This window comes from Pinus tabuliformis, chromosome J (assembly GCF_031772625.1).
Source record: "Pinus tabuliformis cultivar Carrire ecotype Pingquan chromosome J, CPIR1, whole genome shotgun sequence".
Classification (NCBI taxonomy): domain Eukaryota; kingdom Viridiplantae; phylum Streptophyta; class Pinopsida; order Pinales; family Pinaceae; genus Pinus; species Pinus tabuliformis.
The window spans coordinates 87,358,148-87,383,958 of NC_142295.1; positions in this window are offsets into that span (position 1 = coordinate 87,358,148).

The window sequence follows — 25,811 nt, forward strand, 5'->3', positions numbered from 1 at the left end:
AAAGTATCTGGAGCAAATAAATAAGCAACTTGAGGATCAACAAGCTATGATGGAATTACAAATCATTAAAGAAAACCGGCAAGAAATCAAGAGGGCACAAGGCAAGTTGACACCCATTGAGCAAAAGGACGAGGACCGGGAATATGTGTTGGAGAAAGTGAATATTTATTTGGAGAAGTTGCTAGAGAAGGCCAATAGGGAGAAAACAATGTTGAGGCGCATGGCCTGCCATTACATGGCGAGGAATATGAGTTGCAAGGCAAGAATCAGAAACTTGAAAGGAAAGTTGAAAAGGGCATCGAGGAGGCGAAAGAAGCATGATAAAATTCAAATATTGGCATGTTTGATGAAGAAGAATCAGCCCAAATTTCAAAAAAATTGGGGCATTTTTGGAATTTTTTGCTCAAAAAACAGGAATTTTTGCTCTATGTGCCGCGCCACATGGCGCTCGCTTTTGCTAGGAGCCTCCAAATGAAAAAAAAACTCAGCATTTTTGGATTTGGCATGGAAAAATATGTTTTCCTACCAATGGCCAAGAAATTTGGACAGCTTTTGAGCCCTCAAAAAGGTCAAAAACACTCAAAAAATGACCTCACTACCCCTATTTTGACACACAGGAAGCAGTGTTGGGAGAACTGAATTTTGGAGGGGCAAATGGAGACCAAATTGGAAAATTCCACTTGGATTGGAAATTTGACAAGCATACCTTTCCATCAAGCACTCTTGGAGCGAATTTGGACACCGGGAAGGCCTTCAAAAGTGGATCCAAACAGGTGCTACGCATAGAGAATCAGGCACGGTGCATAGAGGAAATTTTGCTCAGTTTGACCAAGTATACTCTGTTTTTCGCCTAGATTTTGCCAGTTTGACTTTTTCACCTTATTAATGTCAAATTTGTGATGTAATTTAATGTACATTGATGGATCATGATGTAAATATGTCAAATTTTCACTTATGGAGGTAGATTCATCTGTTAAAAAGTTGTTTGAAATTAAATGAATCAGTTCCCTTGTTTCTAGAGGCATGTTGTTCCACTGCCTAATTTCTAGTTCTTAGTTTAGAATTAGTTGGAACAGCTCCTAAACATATGAGCTCGACCCCTAGAGGCTAGGATGAGCTATGGTTTGTCTATATTATGTTGTTTTTTAGTCATTAGCATGGTTGGACTTTTGAGAAAGTCTTGAGCTTCATTGTACACTCATATCAGCATTTTGGCTAAGGAATTGAGACCAAGATTTGCAGCACTGTTTGGGATCTCTGTGGCATTTTGTTTTGGTACAGTGCTTTTCTCTGTAATTGTGAATTTATTTATGTGATTGTATGCCATTATCTCTCTTATTTCTTCTCAGCTAAATCAAACAAGAGTGTAAGTAGAATCTGTTATGCTCCTATACCAATAGGTGTCATATTTCATGATTGACTTGATTAGCTCAGGAATATGTACATACCTTTTCTTGTTGCAAAGGTTTCCCATATTGTCAAAAAATTAGAAAATTTAAAAAATGTAAAGAGGGTATGCCCTAAAAGAAAAATCAAAGGGTGAAAAGATAAATGGTCAAAAGAAAAAAATGAAAGAAATGAACCCCAAAGGAAAAGGACCAGGAAAGTGTGCAAGTCCAAATGCCACTACTATTTCATGTTCTGTAAATAAAGTTTCATGTACAGCTTGTGGAACTCTTTGTCACAACTGATGAATGGTCAAATACTTCAATCTTGGCCAGTTCATGTTTGAATTTCCTGTTTAGAAATAGAGAATAAAATCTGTCCAAACTGTTTAAACTTGGCAGATAAGTAGATAGGTAGAGAAGCAAAGGAGCTCAACAGTTTAATCTGAGCCCTTGGAAGAAATAAGTGCAGATCTAGATAGGCTTATCATGCTAAGAAAAGAAAATTGATGAGGGTTTGCCAGTCCAAATGCACCCAAAAAGAAGAAAAAATGTTAGGTACAGTAGGCTGGGTAGGCAGTTTTGGTGTTGCAGAAAGAAACTTGTGATAAGTTTTGTCTCTCAGAATGATTAAATCTTACTTCTATCACAGGTACCATGGCAGAAGCTTGATTAACTCCCCCTTCATCTTTTCCGAAATCACTGACTAATCTCCCCCCAAAGACATTGAGATCTGCTCAATATCCCCAACTCACTTCATCTCATTTCATAAAAAGCCTAATTAAAACCACATTCTTACTTTAGGCAAAAAGCCACATTTCTTATGTAAATCCCTGTTTTCCCTTTTTGCCTAAGTTTTCCAACATTATACTTAGCGCCCAGTTACTTTAAAAAAGGTTTCATGTTAACAAACTAACATTTATTATATAAATCCCTCGTATAAGTTACCCATTCCCATATTATTAATACATTAAAATCCCTATATTCTAATATTCCCGCCCTCGGTTGATATACAACCATATATCTATTTATCGGGATTTAAAGGTTTATTTGAAACTTTTAAAGACCTAACCCGCCGCACCCGCAAGAATTAATTAACATCTGGTTAATTAATAACTTAAACCACAACCTTATAACCAATAAGATTGTGCTTGACATCGTTAATTTAACGTTAATACGAGCGGGCCCCCGCGCATTAACCCCCCTCCAGCTCCATTGACCGCCAACCGTTAGATCTCGGCCCTCGCATCCAATGGCTGAGATCTATATCGCGACCCCCTCCACCGCCGAAGTTTACTGCCTGGGGAAAGGGTGGTATTGCGCCCGTACTCAAGACGCGTGTCGGCCTCCTGCCTTGTTCGCGGCCCTCCCCATCAAAACCACTTTAGCTCATAAGCGGTGCGGGGTGAAACCACTTACCGCCCTCCCGCTAACCCCTCGCTGACATCACCCTCTGTACCCTCCACTACGCGACAAAGTGTCCCGTCATGATGACGTCATCTGTTCATTAAACGCCAAAATCACCCCGCCAAACCAAAATTTCGCTAAAAAACATAAGAAAAGGTCATTTTTGTTATTTTTCTCTGCGAGTAGTCTTCCATGCAAATTACGTCCGGTTGATTGCGCAAGCGTACAGTCCGCCACCCTACCAGAGAAACCACAGCAACGCGCTCTTCCATCAGTCATTTCAACCTGCAATTGCACAATTCGTCTCCTTAAGCCAGGTATTTATCCATTCGACCAGTTACCTTGTAAATTCCGCTTTTCGACTGAAATTTCTACCTGTGAAACCAAACTCGAGTCAAGAGCAGTCTGTTTAGCCCACAAAAACACTCCCAGACCTACTATTCAGTGCAATTCTCCACAACAATTCTAAATTCCAGTTTGAAAACACAAGAACCAAACATGGAAAGCCCTGTAGCCCTCAATGTCGCACCCATCAATGCACCCCATAAAGACTTGAAATTTCTACACTTAGCCGACAAAGATTTCCAAATAAAAGACTTAACTGGTGACAAGAATCATCTGCAAAGCTTTTGCCAAATCAAAGACAGCCATCTAAGCAACTCTGACATTTTTGGACTATGGGAATCAAACCTTCCCATGTACTTTCTTCCCTCAGTCCATGTCTTCCCAGACATCATTCACCAGTGCTGTGCCAATTATGACCCTGTTCATAGAGCTATTATGTCTCCTTCCAACACTATCCTTTTCTCCATAACTACTGAATCCATCAATGATATGTTACATTTTCATTCCACCAAGCCTCTAGCTCCTCTTTCCATGGGACTTTTGCTTGAAAAAGCTTCTCAATTGCCCAACTCAAAGATAACTCGCATTGCCCAGATGTTCATGGTATCAACACACCAACCTACAAGCCCTCCTCCTTATTTGCGCACCTTTTTCACTGAGACTGGAAAACTCATTCTTGACATGATATCCTTGATTGTGGGATTTAGATCCAGTGAATTTGTGGATGATATCACCCTGGTTCTATTATCTATCTTTACTCCAGAACAACTCCTTGCTGTCAAGTATGACTATGCCACTTTCATTGCCAATAAAATCCATGCTCATTTCATGAATTTGGAGAGGAAGGTGTCCAAGGATAATTTTAGGGGCGAATGTTCACCCTTTGGCGAAATTAAGGGGTTTTAAATTTTTAGTGGGCGAATATTTTGTATCATAGTACATTTTTACAAATCACCTCAAATAGCCCACCTTATTTTAAGGGAGAGGGTAAAAAAGGTAAATTTAGCCCTTGAAATTAGGACTTACAACCTTCCATTCGCCCATTTTCAAGAATAGGTTTTATTTAAGTGAATCCTATGGGCCAAATACCATATTTATAAAAGAGGTATGGTAAATTAATAAAAATATAAATAAATGAGAGGTATGGTAAATAAATAAAACATTTTTTATATTTACTCCATAAGTCACCTTATATACATGTAAGGGTGTAAACAAATAAAAATATAAGTAAAGTGGAGGTATGGTAAATAAATAAAACGTCTTTTTATACTTACTCAAAAGGTATGGTAAATAAATAAAAATATAGATAAACTAGACGTATCGTAAATAAATAAAACCTCTTTTTATATTTAGTCCATAACCCTCGTTCTATTTATGAAGACTCAAGAAAGAGGTTTTATTTAAGTGAATCCTATGGGCCAAATACCATATTTGTAAAAGAGGTATGGTAAATTAATAAAAATATAAATAAACGAGAGGTATGGTAAACAAATAAAATATTTTTTTATATTTACTCCATAAGTCACCTTATATTTACGAACACTCAAAAAAAGGGTTATATTTAGGTGAAACCTATGGCCAAAATACTATGGGACAAATACCATGGACTAGATTGTTATTAATACCATGCAAAAAACCATTATTAACCCTAATATTAGAATTAATAAAAATAAAAATGGCATATGGTATTGACCCATGGTATTCACCAAAATGGCACATGGTATTGACCCATGGTATTCACCTGGAATGTAGCCTATTTAAATGGGGGAATTAAACCAGCATGTAGCCTATGCTAAGATTCACTAGGACTTTACAAAGTTTTATTATTTAGTGAAAGACTCGCCAAGATCTTAAATAAAAATGGCACATGGTATTGACCCATGGTATTCACCAAAATGGCACATGGTATTGACCCATGGTATTCACCTGGAATGTAGCCTATTTAAATGGGGGAATTAAACCATCATGTAGCCTATGCTAAGATTCACTAGGACTTTACAAAGTTTTATTATTTAGTGAAAGACTCGCCAAGATCTTACAAGATTTTATAATTGAGTAACATATTCGCCATGCCTGGTGAGAGATTCGCCAAAAAATTATATATACATATTATATTATTGATAAAATCGCCTTCCATTTTTCCTATATACCATGGAGATTCGCCCATTTATTATATTTATAAATTTAGGGGGGGTTCTTAAAATTTTCCCTGAAGGTGTCTTCAAATACACATCTTATATATACCATTTGTTGTTATATTATCAGCCAGACAGCTTTCCATTTCCCATCAGGAAATTAGATTCAAAAGGAAACCGGAGGTCTGTGATCTTTTGGAGCTCAATCTTCCATGACTGTGACTCCCCTTATACCTATAGTGAATTCATTGACTTATTTGTACACCCAGCCTCCACTCTGTTGATAGGAGCTCCCCCTCCTAGAATTTCTGGTGATATGAAGAAGATTTTGCAGCTTTCCAAAAACTACAGAATAGGTGACTGGTACCTCTACCAGAATCACACAGAAATCAGAATATATGGATGTCAACTTTGCCCCTTCAAGTTGCCTAGATATGTGCCCATGAGGTTATTTGCATTAGAATATTTTAGGCAGCTCATCCATGCAGATTTAACCCACTTTTGTAATGTAAAGAAGAAGGCTCAGCTGAGAATAAAAAACCAGTTAGGCCCTTATGTTATCCATGATAGGGATGCATGGAAAGATGTTGAACAGATCTTAGAAGACCACCTCAAATTGAAGAAGAGTTTTGGGTGGGTGCCATATGATCCATGTAGTTTCATAAATGACAGAAGGGTAAGGTACAGGCTGTCAGTATACATACATCATAGGATCCCAGAAATTGAACAGTATGCAAATCAAGAAGAATGGGTGGAAGGGACCTTAGTTGAAGAAATTACTGAACAGGAAAAAATGGAAAAAGCTATGAAAGATCTTGAAAAAACTCTTGACCTGGACTCTTTTGGACAGGTATCTTTCAAGCTGCCTCAACAACCAGCAGTTGGAACATCTTCTGCTGGAACTTCTCAACAGCCTGCACAGAGAACCAGCACATCAATCACAGGCACCTCAAAGGGCAAAGAAGTGGAGACTACAGAGCAGCCAATAATGACCGATCAGCCAGGGGGGTCTAGAGAGCAGGAACAAGTGCAAATTCCTCCAGCCCAATCTAAGGCAGCTGAAATCCCAGCTCTACAAACTCCTCTAAATGAGGAAAAAGGCAAGAAGAGAGACAGAGAAGAGGCCACACCTATCAGTGGACCTGCAGAGCAACCAGGTGCAAAGAGGCAGAGATTGGATCCTCTGTTAGAAGAGGAAATCATTGAAGAAACAACAGACAGCCTAAGAGGTGAGAGGGTAATCAGCCAACAGACTTCCCCAGTGGTAGATACATCAACTAGCTCACATAGGCAAGAGCTAGAAAGGCAGCATAGTGTTGAGGTGTCATCTACCAGGCCACAAGGCAAACAGCCCTCTGACATCAAACGGACCTTCACAGAGATAAAGGCCAGGAATGATCCCGTGAGAATTGAAATTTATAATCAATACTTAAAAATGGCCCCCTCAACCCAGCAAAGATTGATGTCTGCATATGACATCAAAGAAGGCAAAATGATCATGAGTTATTTTAAGCCGAAGGTGCAGCAACCCCAGTCTACAGCAGATTATATCAGGACAAACTTAGAGGTCCTAGCTAAAGATATTCACCCCTTGGACCAGATTGAGCTCCACAAGCAGACTGGAGAAATGGTTTATTCTACACTGGCTGACAAAGCAATGCTGGCCCACCAGTTGCAGAGTTCCTTAGACAACACAACTGCTCAGTTAGATTGGGAAAAAGCTTCTTTTGTGGCGAAAGATAATAGAATCAAATCTTTGGAGGTGATCATCATGGATCTAGGACATGATCCCAAATATGCCAAGGGCATAAAGGCACTAATCAAGAAGAAGGAAGAGGACATTGCTGCCCTGAGGAAACAGTTGAAGCTACCTCCTTCAAGACACCCTCAGACTGCAGAAATCATAGAGAAAAAATCAGAGGAGGACATGATGGACCTGCTCATGAAACTCAATGAAAGACTGACTGATACTGAGCAGGCACTTGAAAAAGCATTAAAAGAGAAGCAGGGAGAGTCGACCTCCCAGCCTCCTGAGGTAATTCCTACAATTACAAGTGCAGTCCCCTCAACAACTGGAGCAGCATTGGCCCCAAGTGTCCCAGCAGCTACAGCAACAGTAATCACAGGTACAACATCAACAAGAGAAGCACCAGGCAGTAGCATAGGTATGAGCACAGAAGAGTTGATAAAAGCCATGGAAGAATTGAAACTTCAAGTGTCAGAGCTAAAGCAAGTAAAGGAGAAATTGGCAAAAATAGAACAAAGTTATGATAAATCCAAAAATAATGTGGCAGAGAAAACAAGAGAGGTTAAAGCATTACAGAACAAAGTCAGAACATTAGAAAAGGATCTCACTATGGACAAGCCTCTAGCAGAAATCAAAGGAATCCTTTGGACCAACATCACTCAATCCCTTAGTGATGTTTGGCCATCTATCCAAACAATTTATGAGCAGATTGACTTGGTGAATGCAACACATGGTGAAATCCAAAAAGCAAGAGCTTTATTAGGACAAATGCCTGATCAAGCCAACAGGCTCATTCACTTTTTGAATTATAGAAACAGAGAACAGCTGGAACAGCTTGGCATCCCAGACAGAACAGGCACCATTTTGGATATCAAAAGAGTTCTAACCAAGAAAACTCTAATGCAGAATTTAGAAAAAAGATGCCAGGATATGCAAGTAGAAATCAATTCTTTCATTCAAAGATTTACAATTTTGCAGGACAAAGGGCTGCCAAGTCTTTTAGGAAATAATGACAGGTTAATGAGACACACAGATTATGTACATAAGTTAAACACATATGTTGTTGATCAGGTTAATTCATCAACAAGTGCTTCAGGAGAAAAAGCACTTCCCTCAGGCCAAAGTCTCTATGATAAATTGGAGAATTTATTTTATATTGAACATGAAGTAAAACATTTGTTTCAGCTCCAGCCCAATTTTGTTAGATATACAGAAGCTGATGAAACACTGAGGAAACTTCAGAGGCATAAATTTCCAGATCAACAATGGTGGGAAGACATGTTGGGGATTTTGTGAATATATCTCGGGTAAAATGTACATTCTGAGCTATTTTTCCATGATATAGATAAACAGAGCTAAATGAGGCTTGAACGTGACAAAGTGTATCTGATCAAAGTCAAATAAAGTCCAGCCAAGACGGGACAGCCAACCCAGAGTTTCAGTGGAAAACAGCCATGAACCGACTCGCATAACCTACCTCTGGTACATCCAATAGAGACGGAGCGGCCAGCACAGCATCAAATTTATTGTCTCCCTATTTCCGAGACTGTTCGTCTCTATCTCTTGTAAAAGAAGCATTAATTATCATCAGATATTATCTTCTTCAGATATTTTGATGTTTTGTATAAATACCCCCCCAAACGAAGTATTTGGGGTTGGTTGATGGGTGTTCATAGCTTCTGACTGTAATATTGAATTTTTCTGGAATAAAAGGTTGTTGGAACCATTTTTGTCTGACTTACTGAATGAGGAATTGATGTCGAGGACCATGCTACAGAATTCTTGAATCATCTTATGGATCAATAAGTCTCTTCTAACTTGTGTTTTACAGTTTCTATGTCTATTATATCGTCTATGTTTCATGATCTCAATAATAAAGAAAGAGAATAATTCAGAATTTGCTTGACTGCACTCTGTCTTCAATCTTTGTTGTTTTCTATGTTTTCTTTAGAATTAGAATAAATAGTAAATTCTTAGTTGCTCATGTTTCCCCCGATTCTTTCATTTTGAATATTTTCTAAGGAATTCTTAATTGCTCCTTAGCAGTAATCATCCATTTTCCCTCTGTCAAATATGATGAAGGATTCTTAACTGCCCTTCACCATTGACACCATTCCATCTGATTTCGGCCTATGAATTGTTCCATATTTGAGTACCTTTCTCTGTGATACCATCCTCAGTTAGAAACTGAATCCAGAAAGCTATCCTCCTTTGACTCCATCATGCCCAATAGACTGAAACTTTTCAGTTTTACCTCACTGTTCTATTGAATCTCCATTTCTCCAACCAAACTCAAAACAAAATCCTTGTACTTCATAACTAGCCTAACACATATCAAAGCAAAGCTAAATCATAAAGAGAGAGCCCTCTCTGGATGCAGATTGGATAGAATCTGTATCTAAAAGATTGGTTTGTGGTTACCTCGGCCGTATTCCCTTTCTTACAACTTTGGGAACAACCAGAGTGATAACATCATTGGCGACTCCGTTGGGGAACTAAAGATTTGTTTGTTATTTTTGTTTATTTCATAAGCCACAGATGGAGCCTGAAGTTTTCCAAGCAGCCTTTGAAACTGCTTTTGCTATGCAATTGCAGCAGTAAATAAACATTGCTTTAGTCTATCTCCAATATAGTTTATGTGTTAAACAGTTGTCCCAAATACTTGATCAGTTCCTTGTTTCAGTAAATCTTTAGGGAAGTTCATAATCCCTTACATCTAAAACTTCCTAGAAGATACTGTCAAAAGTTGTATCCTTCAAAATATTCCAAGAAAAACCAAAAAATATACTCAGAAACTGGCTCGAAAGAAGGTCTGTTACACTAGATCAAATACTGATCCAAATCCCCCACCTGTGTTTGAAAATCCTAATCGGATTCCCAGGATCCTTAGAAACCAAGAGAGCTAAGAACATTCTGCTAGTTCACACCTTGACACACATCAGCAGAACCCTATCCAATCTGAGCTTACTCCTGGAAAAGCACCAAACTATTCTGCCATTGTTGTTGCTTCTCCTAGTTCACCATCAGCACTTCAAACCATTCTTCGTACTACTCCATCTACAGCATATATTTCCACTGTTATCCCTGCTCTTCTAGCTGTCACACTTATCCCTGCAAATATGGAAAACCGTTATGCTCCCCTGCAATTACCTGCAAATCCAAGGGCTATGCCTCAAGATTATCAAAACAAAGCTAAATTATAAAGAGAGAGCCTTCTCTAGATTCAGATTGGCTAGAATCTGTATCTAAAAGATTGGTTTGTGGTTACCTCGGCCGTATTCCCTTTCTTACAACTTTAGGGAACAACCTGAGTGATAACAGAATCCATTGAAATTGCAGTGCTCTACTTGAGGTTTGCTTTAGTCTTTGATGTTTTCAGCTGTTTGGAGAGGATCCATGAGTTTTCTTGCCCTCTTCAACTCCTCACCTATCTAATCCTTCCATCTCATTCAATTTTAAGTGCCAAAAACAATTGTCTACCTTTCCCCATTGAGATCTCTGCAAGACTGAGCCTCATTCCCCAGACCCAAAATCTACCTTTCCATCTGAGCCAACAAAAACATCATTTTATTCAATCAAACTTTTTCACACATATATCTAGCCTAAGATTAGTGTTTCTATTAGTCATATCAAGCCCTCATTGATCATAATTTGCTGAGATTGACCTTGAGAGAGCCCTCTCCCGACCTGGTAGGGCTAGCTACCAGGTTAAGCGTGGTTTGATGTTGGCCCTGGATCCTACCTTCCTCAACCTAAGGTAAATCTAAGCACTAACAACACTATTGTATGATGATGATTTATAGTTTATGCTAAATACATGAATGATTTTTATGCAATATATCTCTCATATCGTTTCGGCTAACTTTTTATGCAAAACGATCATTGTTAAATGGATTCACTTCTTATCGTAATTGAATGATCTTTTTTATCAATGGCTTTCAGATATCATTTTAGATCGCATATATCGTGTTACTCCCGGGATAGTTATAGTTAGATAAATATTTTGATTAGGACAAACTACACATGATTATTAGTTAAATTAGATTAGTTTGAGGCTAGGTATTACTCTAAAAATATCAAAACATCATCCCATTAGCAAAAGCATAAAAATAGATTGGGAAACTGGTCCCATCATCCCCAGTCGGAGCCACTATTCCAAATGGAAAAGGAGTTTTCCCAAGGTACGGACCGGGTGGTTATCCCCCTTGTTGAGGCAACGACTTTTGAGCCTTCAACATATTTGGCACTAGAAGGAGGGCATGACTATGAATGGCAAGTAAATCTAAATCTACAGGCCATTCTAAGAGTAAAACTCCCTCATCATCACCTCCAACTTCTCGTTTGCATTCTAAATCTCCTATTCCCAAGCAAGAAGTTGAAAAGAAAAATATAGAGCCCACTGCTAAAATCCTAAACAAGTCAGGAAATTCTTCTTTTGAACCCCCTAAGTACAATCTCTGATCCACAAATTGCAGGGGATTTCAATATCTCAAGAATAATCTAAGTTATCCCAAGGCAGTGTCACTTCTCAATATATCCCATTGTAACCGCTAACTAGAGCATAGAGTGAAAAACTTGGAATCCCACCATTTGAATTCCCTCTAACAAGTCGTAAAAGGGATAAGAAGACACCATCAGAATCTCAAAGCGAGTTTATTTCATCATCATCGTCCATTCCATCCATATCATTGCAAGGTCACACACCTGCTTCCCAACTCCAGATCATGATTCACATAGGTACAGGAGTTGCACCATCCTCTACCCAATCACCTTCAACCACTGCTTCACCCTCTTCTACTAATATCCCAACAATGGCACAATCACCTTCAACCACTGCTTCACCCTCTTCTACTAATATCCCAACAATGGCACAATCACCTTCAACCATTGCTTCACCCTCTTCTACTAATATCCCAACAATGGCACAAAACCAACCTCAACCAAGGCCATGGACCAACCCAGGAGCTGTTAGAATGGCTAGACCTTTGTCCCAATTGCCAACACATCCAGAAAAATGGTTACCTAAATTTAACCCTGATAATGGCCTATTAGCTAAAGAACATATAAATAATTTCATGTTGTCCATTAATTTGAATGGAGTAACAGAAGAAGATGTAGTTGTAAGATTATTCCCATATACTCTACAAGGAGCAGTAGGATCATGGTACTTTTCATTACCATCAGGCTCTATTAATAGCTGGGATGCTTTTCAAAAGAAATTTTTAACTAAATTTGGAGATGATAGGTCTACAGCAACTTTGATAAATGACCTCTCCAATTTGAAAGCTGAACCAAAAGAAACCATTAAGGACTTCAACTCACGTTTCAATAAGTTATTGAATAAAATACCTACGGCATCCAAGCTTAGCGAGGAGGTCTGAAATGAATGGTACATTTATGCTCTACCTCCAAACACAACCATCTTCATTGATAGAGCTTCCAAACTAACGTTAGCAGAAAATATGAAAGAAGCAATAGCTGTTGAAAAACAGATCTTGGCCGTAGAAAATAAAAACGCATTAGAGGAAAGAGAATCCAAGAAAGTAACCTTTAGAGATGATTGTAGGAAAAAACCACCAAAGGATCCTTTTGATCTGGAAGGGTTACAAAAAGTCCTCAAGACCATGTCTAACGAAATGATTGACATAAAAAAGCAAGTAGCATAATCTTCTTCCAAGAAACCTTTTAGACCATATAAAAGGAATGCCCCAACCAATCCTAAACCTCCAAATGCTATATCGAACGTTGAATCAAATGGAGATGATTGAAGAACATACCGATGATGAAGAAATAATGGAATTACAAGGAATGTGGGATTTTATCCTTCCAAATGAAGAGGATCAGGAAGCACTACATGTTGCCACTAGAAGCAGAAATCAGCTTGATCCACCTCAATCAAGTTCAAAACAGAAAACTTCAATGCCACCTCCTAGAGATAAAGTCGTAGGTAAGAAATCTTCACCGAAATCTACTCAAACAAACCCTACCCAATCAGATTCTTCACCTTCATCCAAAACTCTGATAATTCCCGACGAAATGGAATACAATATTATTGAGGATATGAAGAAAACTAGGACAAACATCACCTTTCATGAGCTTAGTAAATTAAAACAATAGGAGAAGCTACTTTTGAAAGAACTCAAAGCAGTTCCCACTACCCCGCTTCCTGCCGCAGTAATATCACAGGCCGCTCAGGAAATGGGAAGACCCCCTAGTATTTCTTCAAACAAAATTGATCCAACCGACATCGCTCTAATTGGTGGAAGATCTAAATCTCATACTCCACCATTTCTCCTTACTTTTGAAGTCTTTAATAAAAACTTGCACAATTGTTTAGTTGATTCTGGTGCTTCATCTAACATTTTTCCTAGAACAGTCTGCGCTAAGTTAAACGTCCAGCCTCAGAAATCTGCAGTACGAATAGTACAATTAGATCAGTCTCAAGTCGAAGTTGTTGGAGAACTTAATCAAGTAACCATTAGACTTTCATCAAACCCAAAAGTTTGTCAAGTCATTGATATACTTGTAGCTGACATTCCTGAATTCTATGGCTTAATCCTTAGTAGGGACTGGTCAGAAAAGCTCCATGGTTACTTCACAACCGACTGGTCTCACATGTGGCTTCCCTATAACGGCAAGCCAAATCAAATAAGGGTTGATCGAGAGAAACATCAAAAATATATAGTGACAGAACTGGAAGGAGAAAATGAGCTGGTAGCATATAGCAATAATATAATCGGAAACTATTCTGTTGAGTCATTCCTAGGGAATTTCAATGCTCATACTTCACCTTTCTTAGAAAACTCTGTTGTATCTCAAATCGAAAATTATTCCCAAACAGACACCTCTAAATGTGTGAATTTTGTAGATAAACCTGTACATAAATCTTTATTTTGGAAATTATTTTTTGATGGATCTAGATCCAATGATGGAGTAGGGGCAGGATGCATATTAGTTAGCCTAGAAGGGGAAAAGACTATGCTAGCATGTAGACTTGAATTTGATTGCACAAACAATATTGTTGAATATGAAGTGTTGGTTCAAGGTTTGTACAAAGCAATTGGTCTTAATATCAAATACCTCCAAGTGTTTGGAGATTCTGAAATTGTCGTTAGACAAGTAAGAAATACTATACACTATCTGTCAGGACATTTGAAACACTATCAATCGTTAGTCCAAGACCTAACCTCACATTTTACAGCGTTTAATATTTCCTCTATCCCAAGACTCCAAAATGCTAGCGTCGATCTCCTAGCTAATGTAGCTTCCAAGCTTATTCCACCAGAAGATTACAGCCCAGATCGATTCTCCATTGAATCAATTTTTAGGTCGTCTATTCCTGATAATATCACCAATTGGAGAGTCTTTAACAACGATCTTGATGTCGTAAGCTTCCTCACTTCCGAAGGCTCTTATGATGACCAAATAATTGATGAAGACCACCATGACAACCAACTGAAGCAAGAAACAACAACAATGCTATACCAAAATCTGTAGTTAAATTGGAAGATTTATACGACCTCAAAGATATATTCAAACGATCTACTAATTCAAAACTTCAAAGTTCAACTCCGAGGTATAAATTAATTAATCTTGGAACTGAAACGAAACCACAAAACATCAATCTAGGTCTCGAACTCACATCGGAAGAAAAATCAGCTTTTATACGTCTATTGAAACAATATAAGAATGTCTTTGCTTGGAATTACGACGATCTTAAAACTTATGACACTTCTATTATTCAACATACTATTCCTATGACCTCTAATGAAAAACCTGTTCAGCAAAAATTGAGGAAAATTCATCCTAATTTAGAAAGCCATATTAAATCTGAGTTAAATAAACTACTAAAGGCCAAAATTATTTTTCCTATCAGGCATTCCAGGTGGGTCTCCAATCTCCTTCCAGTGAGAAAAAAAAATGGTGATATTCGGATTTGTATAGACTTTTGCAATCTCAATAAAGCTTACCAAAAGGACAATTTTCCATTGCCTCCTATGGAATAGATATTGAAATCAGTTGCAGGCTCAGAACTAATGTCCTTTCTAGATGGTTTCTCAGGTTACAATCAAATCTTAGTCCATCTAGATGATCAACTAAAAACTACATTCAGAACAAAATGGGGCACTTACGCCTATCAAAATATGTCGTTTGGACTAATTAATGTTGGTGCCACTTTCCAAAGAGCCATGGACATTGCCTTCAAGGGTTTAGTAAACAAGTCAGTGGTAATCTACTTAGATGATATAACTGTATATTCCAAAAAACATAGTAATCATCTGAGAGATCTAAAACAGATCTTTAAACGTTGTCAAAAGTATAGGATTTCCCTTAACCCCAAGAAGTCTTTTTTCACGTTAAGTGAAGGAAAACTCCTAGGATTTATTGTGTCCAAAACAGGGATTCATATTGACAAGGATAGGATTAAAGAAATTTATGAAATACCTTTACCCCATAACAAAAAATCGATTCAATATTTCCTTGGTCAAATAAATTTTGTGAAACGATTTTTCCCTGACTTCTCAAGAATTGTATTACCCCTTCAAGCCATGATAAAGAAAATTCTCTATTTAAATGGGGTCAATTTGAACATGAAGCTTTTAACTTGATAAAACAAGCAATCATAAATGCCACGTCTTTAGCAACGCTGAATTTTTCCAATCATTTCACTTTGTACACTTTCACTTCCGAGAAATCATACGCAACCATATTGACACAAGCAAATCAAGACAAAGTTGAAGCCTCAAGTTCTTTCTTTAGCTCTAATTTACACTAAGCTTAATTGAATTACTCAGATGTTGAAAAACAAGCTTACATTGTTTTCAAATCAATAAAACACTTTAGACCTTTTCTTCTCAAAACCCACACCAAGGTGATAGTACCATTCGCAGCAGTAAGAAATCTTCTAGTACAAAGGGATGTGAGTGAAAAAAGAGCAAATTGGGTTACGACTCTACAAGAATATGACATTGAAATCAAACCAGCAAACATTGTGAAAGGTCAAGGTTTTTGCAGGATGTTGGCAAGAGCATCGAATATGTCAGAATCACAGCATTCAGGTGACAAGGTCCAAATTTATGAGGTAAGCCTTAACGACACTGAGTCAACATATACTGATATAATATTCTATTTACAAAATGGATATGCACCTCCACATTTGAATTACACAAAGAAAAGAGCCTTGAGGTTGAAAGCTAAACAGTATCAAATTGTCAACAATGTGTTGTTTAGAATGAATTATGATTCTATTTTGCTTAGATGTCTTGAGAAATCTGAAGCAGAGAAAGTATTGCAGGAGCTTCATGATGGACCGGCTGGTGGACACTTTGCAGGAGATGCTACAGCACATAAAATCCTACATGCAGGCTATTACTGGCCAACCCTATTCAAAGATGCACACAGTTATGCAAGGAAATGTAAGATATGTCATATAGCTACTAGAAGACAGAAGAAACCAGCATTACCGTTACAACCAGTCAACATTTATCAACCATTTGAACAATGGGGATTGGACATAAAAGGTGAGATCGTTCCTCATTCTTCTAAGCAGCATAAATATATGTTTACAGCCACTGATTACTTCACCAAATGGGTTGAAGCAATTCCACTCAAGGTAGCCAACTCTGAGAACATTATTGAATTTATAGATCAATTTATCATCACCAGGTTTGGTTTACCTTCTACCTTAATGTTTGATAATGCATCTTACTTTTCAGGCAATGCTATGACAGAGTTTGCTCTTAAAAGAGGTTTTAAACTCAAATATTCTACTAATTATTATCCACAAGGATATGGGTTAGCCGAATCCACAAATAAGAACCTTATCAAGATTATTAAACGAACTGTTGATCAAAGTCAAAGGAATTGGAATAAATCTTTAGTGTTTTCTCTATGGGCAGATCGAATAACTCAGAAAACCTCCATCGACACTTCTCCTTTTAATCTGGTTTATGGGAAAGAAGTTGTCTTACCAACAAACATAGTTATTCCCTCGTTTGCCTTAGTTCAATTCATTGAAGAAACTCCTTCCTTGTCTATGCAACTTAGACAATTACAAATCCTTAAACTTGAAGAGGAACGAGAAAAGGCTAGAATTACCCATGCACATCATCAACAGTTAGTCAAGACGTCCTTTGATTCAAATTCTGTATCTTCAAAAACATACCAACTTGGAGACTTGGTGTTAAAATGGGATAAAGCCCACAAATAGAAAGGCAAGCATACTAAGTTCCAACAAATGTGGCTTGGCCCATTCTAGATTGTTGAGCTAATAGGCCCATCAACTTTTCGGTTACAAGATTTAGCAGGTAAGAGAGAACCTCTACCTATTAATGGGTAGGTCCTAAAGAAATATTTTCCCTAGAAGATGATCTCTTCTGATCACTATAGTATACTCTTTAGTTAATTTTCTTTTGAAATAATAATACAAGTTGAAAACATTTACGTTTGGTTTTACTGAAGGATAGTTTCTCTTTTTAATTTTGTTTTTCGCTTGTATAAGTAGAAATGGTTATGAAAATTAATCTTCATTCATGAAATAAATAATTGAGTGCTACAGCTCCAAAACTGCCTGTTTTTTTGCTAAATTATCCGATCTTTGATAAAACTTAGCTTCAGAAAGAAATTTTCTTTACATCAGTCAGGAAAAGTATCACTAACAAAGCAAAGTTTCTCTACGGAAAAGCATCTTTAAACTCTACGATTGTCGTCCAAAAACTCTTAAGGAGCCAATGATTCCCCCCACTTAAGTAGCTTTCAATTTTAGAGTGTAATTCTAAAATATACTTTGAACTTAAAGGATAAGAGGTCTCATCAAGAGTCAGCTTACCATGATCATAAGATTATAACTAACTGACATTACCAATACTGAATATCAAAACAGGGTAATGGCTTGAGATTGATTAATCAAAAGACAAGGGGTCTCATCAAGAGCCATCTTGTTTAGTTTAGTTACAAATCAAGTGAATGGCATTGTCAATTTTGGCCACCAAACCAAGATATTGTCCTTTAAGTAATAAAAGAAGAATGAATTACTTCAATAAAATAAAGAAAGAATCAAGTATACTGAAGAATTTATCTTTAAAGTTGCATTCTTACTTAAGTGGGAGACTGAATCATTGTTGGGTAACAGGTAACCCTATCGAGGTTATGAATGCCTGCTGGCAGCAGAGGCTCTACCTACGAAAATGAGTATACCCAAACTGCTCTAACGAGATTCTTTTGCTTTTATCTTTATAACCAAGTAATGACTGATGTAGGTAAAATTACTATCTGTGAGAAAATGGCAATCAGAAGAAATATAGTTAGACCAGATGTTGTTTATTGATAAACAAGCAGTACTACTTACCTTGTATTCCATGCAATTTAGTTTTATTTTCAAAACTATCTTTATTTTAGAAGTTTTAGAAAATTCAAAAAACTCTCAGAGATAACCGGTTATTCCAAGTGAATCGCTAATTGTTGTGCTTGTTAACAACCCCCCATTTATTAACGTTAGTAGTAAAATATTACTTTAATAAATGGGGACCCTTTCAAAAAATGTATATACCCAAAAAATCAATCCTAGCATGTAGATATTTCTTTTATTTTTAGAATAAATCAAGATATCAAAAAAAACCTATAAAACCATTAAAATGCTACCTTTTCATATTTAGCATGAAATGCATCACAAACGATACCTTTCTAACCCACCATGATCTACCATGAAACAATCAAAAAAGCAAATATATATTCGAAAAATGATCATAATGTTATAAAGTCCTTAAAGCTTCTTTAAAAAAGCTAAAAGTCTCGCATCGCAACATCACTATTTATAAAAGACTTCTCTTAAGAGTTTACCCCGAAGCATTGTGATCTGCGAGATTGCGATGGTATAATAGCCTTCTCGCATCGCATTTCAATCATACGACACAAGCCTCAACCTATCATAAACTGATATTGCGAAATGCGATCACATCTTGGACCCACCTCTTAATCTTTCCACCAACACATGCGGAGGTCCATTATTCGTTAAAAAGAAGCCCGATAAGTAATGATGTTTGTTTCTCGCATCTCGCATCTCGCACAAACTCAAAAAGTGGTAAGTTAAACGAAAACAAATTATGCGATATAGTGATCTGCGATATTGCTTTGCAAATCGCAAAATCGCTATTATCACAGTTTAAAGGCTCACCACCCTAGGAGATTGTTTCCCGATTTACGATGTGAATATTTATGGACATTCAAGTTAAAAGATAACGAATCATTAGTGGGCATTTATGAAGAATTAATTGCATTTGTGTGTGAAAGGTCATTTAGCATGATTTGATATCCTCTTACGTGATTTCAAATAAAACACCTTTATCACCTTTATTGGTTTTCTTCATCGATTCATTCCTACATTCAGTATCATTTTTATCCAATAAACTATTCCTCTTGAAACTTTAAGGGAAAAGCCGCAGAATAAGACGCCGAAAGCAATGGTGAAGAAAGGGAAAGCAGTGACCTCTGAGAAGTCAGAAATGACTCCTCTATTCACGGATACTATATGTAATAAGGAAGCAGGGACGTCTACATGGGAGGATATGTATCAGTTACTGGAGGAAGAACAACCAAGGATTCTTGAGAAGAAGATTACAGTTGATGGGCGTGATTCCTCTAATGCTTCGATAACTAAGCTTGCATGCTCATTTCTGCACCGAATAGCCGCGCAATCAAAAATAATCCCCTATACCGACATGGTTAAGTGGATCAATGACGACGCTGATATATCTGACAGAGAATTCGAAACAGGAGGCCAGGAAGTTATATGATATTTCAGTCTAGATAACCTAAGGCTTATGTACCACCTACCGGAGCCACAGGTTACCTACAACATGCAATTTATTGAGAAATTTGTCAAAGAAAATGAAGACCTGGCGAACTGCACAAAGAATTGGTCAAATAATGATGAAAGAATCAAGAAAGACAAAAACGGTATGTACGCCACCACAACTGTTTGTTCCCCTTTCTGTTTTGTTGCAGCTGTGCTCTATAGATTATTTGGAAAACCCAACAGTAACAAATTGAATGGTTTCCCTTAATAGATGCAGCAGTTAATGCAACAATAATAGATTGGGCACAAATCCTATCTGATAATTTAGCTAAAGCAATTATAGAGTATAGAAGGAAAATAAGTATTGCTTCGAGGGTTTGCCCTTCATTTTTCATGTGTGCTTATGTAATGGATGCTATTTGTTTTGGTTCTAAATTCCCTCTTATGGGATGGAAGCGAACTATTCAAGATCCACTTCATATTCACATCCACCACAAAGACATGTGGGAATCCAATTTTGAAACACATTTTTTCAAGATTTGTCACGGAGTTATGCTTCCTATCCATAAACGAATTTATAACCGAGATGCCCCCAGAATCTCCCAAGACGCTGAGATAGACATCCTCCCAGTAGCCCGATGGTTCGGGGAAGAGACATTTACATATATCCAAGTATTTGGCAGCATCGCCTCTCCCCATGTTCTCCCATTCTGCGTCCTAGATAAATTAATGGCTAGAGAGATAGCCTATCAGACATGCAGTGAAGGAGGGATGAGAAAAGCATTGAAGGAGTCAAAGAAGGCCATTTGGCCTCAATTTCCTATGTCATGTGGAGTGTTTGCATTACATGACCTTGGACATGCGTTCAGGGAAGTAGATAATATGTTGTCTCTACGATTACCTAAGTTCCCCAGAAGACAATACGACCCATTCGGTATTGTCAAGGATTTTACCACTATGGTCAAAGTAAAAATATTCAGCAATGAGAAGGACCCATTTGATGATGTTTTCTTACAAAAGAATACCTTCAGAGAAGTGAATCATATGGCATAGATACTTTTTGATCGAGAGGGTCTTGAAGCATTTTATAGCTACAGAGAAAAGAGATTATCAAAGGTCCCATTGGACCAATTGTTAATTGAACCAATAAGGGAGCCCACTCCCAGTGTAAGCATAGATGGTGACTCTAAGGAAAAATCTAAAACCAATTCTGGAAAGGGATCCGAGAAGTCATCAAAAAATAGGAAAAGCAGGAGCAGGGAATCAATCAAGGATACAGCCCAGTCTGCAGCAAAGACAGATGAACAGACTTCGACCATCAAGCAGACTGAAACCCATACTCCCTCTATACAGCTGATAAAGCCTCAGGTAATTAATTTGGAAGAGGAGTGGGATAATTTCAACAAAAAACTCAACACAGAGGAACAAGCACTGGAGACGCAAATGACACATCAAGAAACAACTCCGAAAATTATAATAGGGGGAACTGTGAATACTCAAGAAATAGAACACATTCATGTTACCCCCACCTCTGATATTGTTTTAAGAATAGAAGAAATTCCCCCTCTTGATGTATTTTACAGCCCACAGCACAAGGCCATTGTTAAGAGACAGAGAAAGAAAAGAAAATTGGAATCTACAACTGTTACCACTCCAGACAATGAGCCAATGGATGTCCTCTAGAAAGACTCATCCACCGACCCATCGGCCAACCTCACTAGGCTCTCGCAGTTCACAGGTGCATACGCTATGGCAACCATTGACAAAGCAATAGAGGTACAACTATTGCTTAAAGAAAGAGAAGAAAAAAAAATTCACTTGAACAGTAGTTACAGCAAGCCAAAACCAACAAACAAGCAGAAATACAATTGGCTAAGCTACAGCAGGAGTTCCAACAAATGCAAATAGAACATCAAAGCAGCTTGGCAGGTAAGGAGGCACAGATACAGAGCATAACAGATCTGCATAAAGATGACCCAAAGATTGATCAGTTTGTCACCGAAGCACTCAGCCTCAACTCCCATCTCACACACCAAAAATAATTACTATGCCAAAGAATCTCGTAGTGGAACTGTCACTGCGAAATAAGCAACAAATTAACAAGCCAAGTTGTGGAAATGTGACTTGAATATGATGAAATTCTTAAAAAGGTTTCATATTTCATAACTTGGCAAAATTCTGAAAATGGGAGAAGAGCCGACATGCCCAAACTGGATGAATCACATAAGGAGATCTTATTTGCGAGTTGGGATTCTTGGCTCAAAGAGGTAGAACAGGCAACAGAGAATGCGGCAACAGCGACAAGCAACGTCATTGAAAGTGTAAATGAAAATTTGCATAGTTCTAATCTTGTGGCAGAGACCACCCCTGGTTTCCTTCCGAATGCAAAACAACTTGAATTACAGTGGAAACAGGCAACAGAAGAAAGAACAGAAGCAATTAGGAAAGTGACCAGGTTAAATTGGGAGGCATATTGGCAATATCTGGTAAAACCGCACAACCAGTGGATGACCCTGAAATGCCTAATTGTTTCTACCAAGAAAATGGTGCCAACTATCATCAATGTCGTGTTTACAGGACAACTGAAAGCCGAAGTCGGCCAACCTACACTCCTCAATACCATGCTAGATACTGGTGTCCGTATTTTGGGTATTGGGTGTGTTATGTATCTTCTTCTCTTTAGTTCTGAATAGCACTATACCTCGAAATTGTGCTCGGAGAAACGACGGGACAGAAACAACATCAGTTTTTCACGTTAAATTTTGGTGCCAGTAGCGCTCTCCATATTTGTTCAAAGGCGAATGAGGATATGAGCGACACTTGATTTGAATAATGATGATTACCCACTTCACTTCCACCCACTCTTTTCATCGCAACACTACAAATCATTCATTCATTCTGTCAAAACCCAAAACTCAATGTAAAGGAAATGTTGAATAACGAGCAAAATGACGGTTGTGAATAAGATTTAAACTTAATTTAGATTTTTTACAGGCATGTAGCACCTGACAAGGAAAAAGAGAGCAGATATATAAAATATCTCATAAGGAAGGTATAAGAAAACTTTGTGATACGTACCAAGTGACAGAGAGAATTAATGTCCATAAATGAAAAAACGCTTGGAGTAATTCGACCGTGCGCTTTGATTGGGCTTATCTTTGGAGTTTTTTTAGCACAATATGGTCCTGGATTTTTTTAGCAAAGCGTGGTCCAAATCCAAAGTCCTCCTTGATAACATGGAGACACAAGACTCTAAACTTGCACACCCAAGAAATTTCACAAAGGGGTCACATGTCACTCGGCTTGTCTCACCGGATATAGCTATTTACACATGTTGAAGAGGATTGGAAGAACAGATAAGATTTTACTGTGCGGAGGAAGCTTGCTCTGTACAATTGTTTAGCACCCCCTACGTAAAAGACCTGCAACTATGTTATGGCATCATTGGGTGGAGCAGTAGCATAACAGTGTGAGTGCCAGTGTTAGTATTAGAGCACTCGCCCATGAAATAACCACTCACAAAATTAGTGTTTTTTCGATTTTAAAATTATTTTTCATAAGCTCCCTTGCCCTAGCCCGGGGAATTAGAGAACCCCTCACAGTCGCTTGAGGGGTCGCGGGCCAAAGTAAGGGATCTGCTTGCAGCTCCCCCTGCCCTAGCCCATGGCCCATTAGGGAGTTGGGCGAGGGTTGGTTGGGTGAGCCTTTAACGGTTTTTTCATTTTTTTTATTTAATTTTTTTATTGTTTTTTATTTTTCTTTTTTAATTGTTTTTTTTTCAATTTATTTTTTTAATGTTCATTTTAAAAAACAATTTATATATATATATTAATTTCTGTTGCTTTTTTTTAAATTTAATTGTATCTTTTATTTTTTTATTTTTTATGTCTCTATTTTTTATTTTTTAAGATTTTTTTATTTTATTGTTTTTTTTTTTGTTGATAAGTGGGTGAATCCTGAAAATCACTCTTACCATGTGGCTGAGAGGCCACGACTCAAGGGCATCTAAGCCGTCAAAGTCACCCGGGGATCGCACCCGGCCTGAGCTGCACCAGCGGAAACCATGCTGGATTTTTTTGGTATCGGCGAGACTAGAACCGGTGACCTTTGCATACGGAGCGCCTTAACAGCGTGCTCCTTCACCGACTGTTCTATATCTCTTTGATTTATTTTATTGTTTTTTTAATTGTATGTTTTAATTTTATTTTATTTTTCTATTTTTACTTAAAATTTTATTTCGATCGTTTTTTTTTAATCAAATGTTATCATTTTTTGATATAAAATTCATTAAAATTTCATAAAATTTGTTATTTTTCCAACCTTCTTTTATTCAATTTATTCATAAAAATATTTTATTTAACATGTCATTTTTAACGGAAAATGTTCCAAAATACATATTTTTTTAATTACATCTATATGCAAAATGTGTATTTTTTGTGTGTTTAAAATTATTATATTTTAGTGACAATTATTGTATTTGATTGAAGTATTAATTAACGATATATAAATATATAAAAAATCTTAACCTCAAAATATTAATTTCATTATTTTTTTAACTTTGCAAAAAAAAAAAATCATTATAAAAAAATATTGCAAAGAAAACAAAAAACACAAGTTTAGAAAACCCTTAAAAAAACATCTTAGGACGGAAAACAAGAAGAGGAATAAGACAACTTTAAAAATGGTTAAATAATCAACATTTAAAAAAAATTATTCGACATAAAAAAAATTTAAAGTGTCAAAAATATGCCTACAAAAAAAAGGTTGATGTTTCTCACACATGAAAATCACCAACATTTAAAAAAAAAAAATCCATACTTTAACATATCAAAAAATTTAAAGTGTCAAAAATAAGCCCCCCAAAAAAGGGGTTAATGTTGCTTTAACACTTTTTAAATTGGCATGAAATGAAGACACAAATTTCTTCTACTATTATGTGGAAAGGAAAACAAGCGATAGAAACACATGCAACCATTAAAACACAATGATTTACAAGGGAACCCAATTAGGAAAAACCCCTCCGCTGCTTTGCATTAATTCAAATGAGAATATGAATCAATCACAACGTCATGATTGAATCTTGAAGCACACCCTTCACTACAATTTTGATATCTTTGTCACCGACCTGCTCTGACCAACACTTAGCTAATTCAAGCCTTGGGCTTCCTCCTATTTACTTACGCAATCCTAGGGAAATTAGCCTCTAAAAAATAGGAGTATTCTCTATTGTCTTGCGCAAATCCTTAAGGAATTGACCACCTGCTCAATCCAAAAAACATTGTACACTCAACTAGTATACAATTGATAATTACAATGTGCCTTTTCCTCCACTCCAACAAGGCAATTCAAATTCCATTCATGACTGGGCCTATTTTTAGTATATTGAACAGTTAACTGAGAGATGAATGAGATAACAACTATTATAACTACTCAACTGAACTCCTATTGACTCCACTAATGACTAGAGTTCAATTAATTGAGTTTAACTAACAATAACTCCACTAGATTGCTAAATTTTAGCAATCAACTCGTGCACAACTCTACTTCTAACCTATAACTCGAATTTATTGACTTAACTAGGAGACAAAGCCATGTCACTCCAGCTAACTGCAATCCAAGTCATCTTGCTGATGTGGAAAATTGAATTTCTCCATTTGACTAAGGCACAAGTCAAATGAATTCTTTCTAGCTACAATTTTAACATGAAAAACACTAAAATTTAAAAAAATATGTGCATACGAAAAATTAAAGTCTCAAAAATATGCTCCAAAAAAAATTGTATTCTGAATCAACACTTTTCAAAATCAAATGTTTTCTACCTCTAAAAATTGAAAACTCAGTTAAATACATGTTTGATAGGAAACTTTGTTTTATGTTGATAAATAAGAAAAAGACATTAAGAAATTACATCTCAAGTTCACGCATTAAAGTTGATCCACCCCAAAAAAACAAATAATCCATGAGTTATATTTCCCTCAAAAGCAATGTGATATCTATAA